This window comes from Ornithorhynchus anatinus, chromosome 3, assembly GCF_004115215.2.
Source record: "Ornithorhynchus anatinus isolate Pmale09 chromosome 3, mOrnAna1.pri.v4, whole genome shotgun sequence".
NCBI classification, from domain to species: Eukaryota; Metazoa; Chordata; class Mammalia; order Monotremata; family Ornithorhynchidae; genus Ornithorhynchus; species Ornithorhynchus anatinus.
Genome location: NC_041730.1, coordinates 72,038,258 through 72,046,005, shown reverse-complemented (window position 1 = coordinate 72,046,005; position 7,748 = coordinate 72,038,258). Strand labels below are relative to the sequence as shown.

Here is a 7,748-nt window from a genome sequence, read left to right as displayed (position 1 = left end):
AATCCCAATTTTGCAGTTGAGGAAGCTGAGGCACAGAGGAGTAATTGGCCTAAGGTCACACAACAGGCAAGTGACAGAGCAAGGATTAGAACCCAGATCCTCTAGCTCCCAGGCCTGTGCAGTTGGTTATGCTGTTTCCCAAAGCTTAGTCGAGCCAAGGCATAGCCAAGGTCATTTCTCAGTCACCTTGTGTTTGAGGGAATGTGAGCAGAATTCATCTGTTCCATTAAGACCTATCAATCAGTTGATTAATCAATCAATGGTATTTATTTAGTGCTTACTATGTTCAGAGCACTGTACTAAGCATCTGGGAGAATACAACAGAATTGGCAGAAACATTCCCTGACATAATGCTCTACTTCCTGAATTTGCACTCAGGTTAATGCACAGTAGTAAGTGCTAGAAAGAATACAACAGAAGCAAAAGATGTATTTCCGGTCCACAAGCATCTTATGATTTAATGGAGCTGATAATGTACAAATTATTTACAAATAGTGGAAGTAGAGGAAGAGGAAGAGGAATATAGGTAGGAAAAAGAATAAGCCAGAATGGATATAAGAATATATAATTGAATGTAAAATTGAATATGCATATGAACCTAAATCCTGAGGGTAGAGAAAAATATGTAAGTACTGAGGGTGGCTGTTGGATTGATGCGATTTACGGTGTAGGTAATTAATGGGGAGAAATGGGGGCAGGTGAGATTTTAGGAGTGTTTTAAAGATGAGAAGGGGTGAATTCTGATTAATTGGTTGGGAAAGGATCACAGGGGTTTTTGTTTTGTTTTTTAATAGAATTAACTTTATACCACGTAGACATGAACACTTGGGGAATTATAAAGAAATAACTGAGGCCCTCCTGTTGAGAAGCTTACAATTGAATGGATAGTCTCTTCCCCACATCCACTGAAACCTAAATTAATTCCTACATGTCTTCCACCCAGTGAACAGGAGATGTCACCTGCAATTCCTATATTGTGTCTTCCTTTTCCTGGACTGCAGTTCAATAACAGCTGTTTCATCTGCAAAAAGGAAAATTCCTTTTTCTCCTCTTTTTGTTTAGGCAAATCCCATATATAAATGCCTAAACCTGTGCAGGCACAACATTTGAGGAAATTGAATCACCAGCATCAGATTACATTGATATCCCTTCTCCCCAGTCTGGTAGAAGGGCAATAACTGGAATAATTCCAGTACTATTGATTGATTGATTAATAATGATCCCACTACAGTCCAAATTATCTGAATGACAACTGCTTCATTTCTCAGCTCTCTAGAAATATCATCTTTCAAAGAGATTATGGTACCTAATCCCAGCTCTGCCATGTCTGGATTACCTTGGGCAACTCACTTCACTTCTCTGTGCCTCACTTTCCTCATCTGTAAAATGGGGATTAAGACTGTGAGCCCCATTTGGGACAGGAACTGTATCCAATCAGATCTGCTTGTATCCAGCCAACACTTAGTACAGTGCCTGACCCACTGTAATCGCTTAACAGATAGCACAATTATTATTAATATTATTATTATCATTATTTATTGATAAAAGAGCACTTCAGGACCTCCCATGGCAATAGCCTGTTTATTGGGCTTCCTGTCTCCAGACTCTCTTCTCTTCAGTTTCTCTTGCCCACGGTTGTTTTTGAAATGCTAATTTGAGTACAATACTCCCCCCTTCAAAAAACTTCCAATGGCAATTCCAATGCCAATTTCATTCATTCAATAGTATTTATTGAGCGCTTACTATGTGCAGAGCACTGTACTAAGCACTTGGAATGTGCAATTTGGCAACAGATAGAGACCATTTCTGCCCAGTGACGGGTTCACAGTCTAAATGGGGGAGACAGAAGAGCAAAAGAGAACAAAACAAAAACAAGACAACATCATCAAGATAAATAGAATCAAGGAGATATACACCTCATTAACAACATAAATAGGGTAATAAATAATATATACAAATGAACACAGTGCTGAGGGGAGGGGAAGGGGGAAGAGCAGAGGGTGGGGAGAGGGGAGGAGAGGGGGAAAAGAGGGAAAGGAGGTGCTCAGTCTGGGAAGGCTTCCTGGAAGAGGTGAGCTCTCAATAGGGCTTTGAAAAGGGGAAGAGTTAATTTGGCAGATGTGAGGAGGAAGGGCATTCCAGGACAGCTATAGGACGTGGTCCAGGGGTCAATGGCTGGATAGGCATGAACGGGGGACAGTGAGGAGGAGAGCGGCAGAGGAGTGGAGTGTACGGGGTAGGCAGTAGAAAGAGAGAAGGGAGGTGAGGTAGGAAGGGGCAAGGTGATGGAGAGCTTTGTAGCCAAGAGTGAGGAGTTTTTGTTTCATGAGAAGGTTGATAGGCAACCACTGGAGGTTTTTGAGGAGGGGAGTGACAAGTCCAGAGCGTTTCTGTAGGAAGATGATCTGGGCAGTGGAATGAAGAATAGACTGGAGTGGGGAGAGACAGGAGGAAGGGAAATCAGAGAGGAGGCTGACACAATAATCCAGTTGGGATATTATGAGAGCTTGTACCAGCACAATAGCAGTTTGGATGGAGAGAAGGGTGGATCTTGGTGATATTGTGAAGGTGAGACCGGCAGGTGTTGGTGAAGGATGGGTTGTGCTGGGCGAATGAGAGAGCTGAGTCAAGGGAGACACCAAGGTTGCGGGCCTGTGAGACTGGAAGGATGGTAGTGCCGTCCACAGTGATGGGAAAGTCAGAGAGAGGACAGGATTTGGGAGGGAAGATAAGGAGCTCAGTCTTGGTCATTTTGAGTTTTAAATGGCAGACGGACGTCCAGATGGATATGTCCTGAAGGTAGGAGGAGATACAAGCCTGGAGGGAGATAGAACAGGAGAGGAGATGTAGATTTGGGTGTCATCTGCGTAGAGATGATAGTTGAAGCCGTGGGAGTGAATGCAATCACCAAGGGAGTGAGTATAGATGGAGAACAGAAGGGGACCAAGAACTGACCCTTGAGGAACCCCTACAGTTAGGGGTTGGGAGGGGAAGGAGGAACCCATGAAGGAGACTAGAATGACCGGCCAGAGAGATAAGAGGAGAACTAGGAGAGGATGGAGTCTGTGAAGGCAAGGTTAGATAATGTGTTGAGAAGAGGATGGTTGACAGTGTCAAAGGCAGCTGAGCAGTAGAGGAGGATTAGGATAGAGTAGAAGCTATTGGATTTGGCAAGAAGGAGGTCATTGGTCACCTTTGAGAGGCCAGTTTTGGTGGAGTGGAGGGGAGGGAAGCCAGAATGGAAGAGGTCCAGGAGATAATTGAGTTGAGGAATTCAAAGCAAAGAGTGTAGATGACTCGTTCTAGGAGTTTGGACAGGAAGGGTAGGAGGGAGATAGGATGATAACTGGAAGGGGAAGTGGGGTCGAGAGAGGGTTTTTTTTAGGATGGGGGAGACAGGGGTATGTTTGAAGGCAGAGGGGAAGAAGCTATTGGAGAGTGAGTGGTTAAAGATAGAAGTTAAGGAGGGGAGGAAGGAAGGGGAAATAGTTTTTATAAGGTGAGCGGGAATGGGGTCCGAAGCACAGGTGGAGGGGATGACACTTGTAAGGAGGGAGGAGATCTCCTCTGAGGATACTGCAGGGAAGGATGGGAAAGTAGGGGAGAGGGTTCGGAGCAAGGGGGATGGAGAAGGGGGAGGGGTGACTTTTGGGAGCTCAGACCTGGTAGTGTTAATTGGAATCTGGATTTCCAATTCCAAAGAATTCCAAAGGCAGGGGTGACTTTTGGGAGCTCAGACCTGATAGTGTTAATTGGAATCTGGATTTCCAATTCCAAAGAATTCCAAAGGCAGTGACAATGAAACTCCTGACCATCACCAATAAAGTAAGTAGGCACAATCCCTTCCTAGGAGAAATTTAGACTGTGAGCCCCATGTGGGACAGAGACTTTGTCCAACTTGATTAACTTGTATTTTTTTATGTATTTCTTAACCACTGTGTCAGGCACTGCACTAAACCATAGGGCAAATAAAAGATAACCACACTCCCTCTCCCATATAGGACTCACAGTCTTAATCCCATTTTACAGATGAGGTAACTAAGGCACACAAAGTTAAATCACCTGCCCAAGGTCACCCAGCAGACAAGTGATAGAGCCACGATTAGAACCCAGTCCTCTGACTCCCAGATCCGTGCTCTTTCCACTAGGCCATGCTGCTTCTACCCCAGTGTTTAGAACAGTGCTTGACATATAGTAGGTGCCTAATAAATGTCACTGTTATAATTTTGGTACTTACAGACTAGAGAAGGAGACCTACATCAAAACGAAGCACAGATGGATATGTACATAAATAGTGTGAGGCTGGGGTGGAGTGCATATCCCAGTGCTTAAGGGGAACAGATCCAAGGTCACACATAAAGAAGGATGAGAAGTGGATGTGCGATCCTAATCAGGGAAGGTCTTATATAGAAGATATGAGTTTAGTAAGGCTTTGAAGATGGAAAGAATAGTGGTCTGTTGGATACGGAAGAGGAGGGAGCTCCAGGCTGGAGGGAGGACATGGACCAGGGGTCATAGTGAGAAAAAGACAAGAGGAAGATACTGCGATTAGGTAGGCATTAGAGGAGTGAAGCATGGAGGTCGAAATGTAGTACAAAATTAGTGAAGTGAAGTACAATGGGGAGAGCCAACCAAGTGACTTAAAGTCAATGATAAGGAGTTTCTGTTTGATGGAGAGATGGATGGGCAGCGATTTTGTGTAGTGAAACATTTTTTTTAGAAAAATGAAAATTACAAAGGAAGGGGCAGAGGTCTGTGATGTTGTGAAGGTTGAACTGACAGGACTTGATGACAGGCTGAATTATATGGATTGAATGAGAGGGATGAGTTGAAGATAATGCCAAGATTATGGTTTTACAAGACGGGTTAGAGTATAGAGATTTCTACAGTGATGGGAAAATCATGGGGAGGGAAGAGTTTGGGTGCAAGATGATTTCTCTTTTGAACATGTTGAGTTTGACCTGTTGGCAGACATCCAAGTAGAGATGTCCTGAAGGTAGGAGGAAATGTAAGACTGCAAAGAAGTGGAAAGGCTGGGGCTGGAGAGATGGATTTGGCAATCAACTGTGCAGAGATGGTATTTGAAGCTATGGGAGTTAATGAGTACTTCAAGGGAATGAGCATAAATGGAGACTAGAAGGGGATACAGAACAGAACCTTGAAGGACTCCCACAGTTAGGAGGTGGGAAACATCGGGCCTCAGTGGATAGAGCACAGGCCTGGGAGTCAGAAGTACCTTGTCTGTCTGTCTCCCCCGATTAGACTGTAAGCCCGTCGAATGGCAGGGACTGTCTCTATCTGTTGCTGACTTGTTCATTCCAAGCGCTTAGTACAGTGCTCTGCACATAGTAAGCGCTCAATAAATACTATTGAATGAATACCTGAGTTCTAATCCTGACTCTGCCACATGTCTGCTGTGTGATCATGGGCCAGTCACTTCACTTCTCTGGCCCTCAGTTACCTCACCTATAAAATGGGGATTGAGAGTGTGAGCCCCACGTGGAACAGGGACTGTGTCCATCCTGATTAACTAGTAGCTTGTCTTATGCTGTCGTGTCATCTCCAACCCAAAGCAATGCTTTGGACACATCTCTCGCAGAAAGCCCTACCTCCATTAGCAATCATTTTGGTAATGTATCTGAAGAGTTTCCTTGGTAAAAATACAGAGTGGTTTACCACTGCCTCCTTCCATGCATTAAACCTGGGTCTATGCCCTCAACTCTCTCCCATGCCGCTGCTGCCCAGCCCAGGTGAGTTTTGACTTGTAGCAGATTGCTTTCCACTCGCTAGCCACTGGCCAAGCTAGGAATGGAAGGGGTAGGCCTCTGCTTGACTCTCCCTCCAGTAGCTGAGACTGGTAGAGTACTGGAAGCTCTCCTGGTGCGACCCTGAGAGAGGAACTTCTATCTAGCCCAGCACTTAGACGAATGCTTGGCACATAGTAAGGGTTTAACAAGTACCATAATTATTATTATCATCACCCATCATCAATGGTATTTATTGAGCACTTACCTTGTGTAATGCACTGTACTGAGTGCTTGGGAGAATATAATACCACCAAGTTGGAAGACACATCCCTGCCCACAAGGAGCTTCCAGTCTAGAGGAACTTGTCAACCAGGGAAATAATTCTTATCTCCAGGGAGAGGTTGGTTGTTCAAGATGAAATTTTGCAAGGGCAAAGGTAGTAGAAGTGTCTGAGGCAGAGGAAGAGCAAGCAAAAGGCACTGGAAAGGAGCAGCCAAAGAGATAGGAGAAGAACCAGGAGAGGACACTATCAGTGAAGCCATCTGAGAGGTGGATGAGGATTAGGATTAAGAGTAGGGCACTGATTTGGCCAAAAAGAAGTCAATGGTGTAGAGGGGAAAATTGGTAAGGAGTGGAGGCGATGGAAGCCAGATTACAAGGAATCAAGCGGAGAATTTGAAGAGAGCAAGTGGGGGCAGTAGATTATCAATTTTTTTAGTTTTGCCATTCTCTGCCAACCTCTGCCCTTTCTTATATTTATTATTTATATCTATCTCCTGTTCTTAACTATGTCCTTTTTTGTCAGTTTGGAAACTGTCTCCTTCATTACATTGGAAGACCCTTGAGGACAGGGCTAGCTGCTTCTTCTGCTTTCATATGTTGGTCAAGAGCATAGCATAAGGTACTCAATAAATATTGCTGAGACTAAAAAGATCGCAGTTTTCAAGGTTTCATCCTCAAATTATCTTGACTGAAAATGTGTTTTCTTTGGTTTATTTACTTTAGAAAAAGGAAAAATCAAGTTCAGCCAGCTAGGAAGAGAAGGTGTGATTAGAGAGTAGCATGTGAATTAATGAGCTTCCATTCCTGGGTCTTATACTGCATTTCCTGAGATAGCAGGTAAATCTTGATTTCCTATTACAAACACTGCTTCCATGAGAATGGACTTTACTGGTCTGGCACATGTTTGTAGATCAATTTCGTGTGTAGATAACATAAGGATGTAAAGTATAAAGTGCAGCTTTTGAGGACATTTCCATGGAAACACTTTATTAGAGAGAAACACAGAAAGTTATTTTCATGGGTAAATATTTTGAAATGAATCTTTTGTATGACTTTCAAATGATGTTTCTGGAAGAAGTGGGAAAAGAGGACATTATACTTTAGGAAATCTCTTAACCATTGTCTCAGTTTACCATTAGAGATCATAGTGTTTACTGGTGTCATGTAGTGGTTATTTGTAAGAATAATAAACATGTCTAAATGGCATTTTGAAATAATTGAATGAAAATGTGATAAAAATGTACTACCACATTATTATCCAGTAATGTCATCAAACTTAATCATTCTCCCTGCCAAGTGCCTGCAGCTGATTTTTTTTACTCCTACACTATGAATTTTTATTAACTATAAAGTGATTGTAAGTTAACTTCATCAATTTTTCGTGTCATTTTAGTTTGAAAAATAACCAGTAGGTCTCTGTCTAAGTGCAGATTTCCAGAGAAACGATTTCTCTAAGGGCCCGTTAAAATTCTGTACAAACTATTCAGTAACAGAGAGAATCCCTTTCATAGTGAAAATCTCTTTCATAGTCTCTCTAGTAGTTTGTTTGTTGTTCCTTTCTTCTTTTTAATACCAACTTATGGCTTCTGGTACTTATTTATGAGCAAAGATCAAGAAAATGTGCTACATTTATACATTGCACTGATGCCAAACTTCCTCTGACTAGTTAGCATTCTAAACTTAATTCAATATAATAAAATTTACTCCCTACTAATAAGG

At 42.8% G+C, this 7,748-nt stretch overlaps 1 non-coding gene across 1 annotated transcript; it reads right to left on the bottom strand.

Moving 5' to 3' along the window:
- Positions 1-5,760: 5,760 nt before the first annotated feature.
- Positions 5,761-5,898, bottom strand: LOC114810978. Its single transcript, XR_003758666.1, has one exon. It is a non-coding gene; the product is annotated as a small nucleolar RNA SNORA7 (small nucleolar RNA).
- Positions 5,899-7,748: the final 1,850 nt, after the last annotated feature.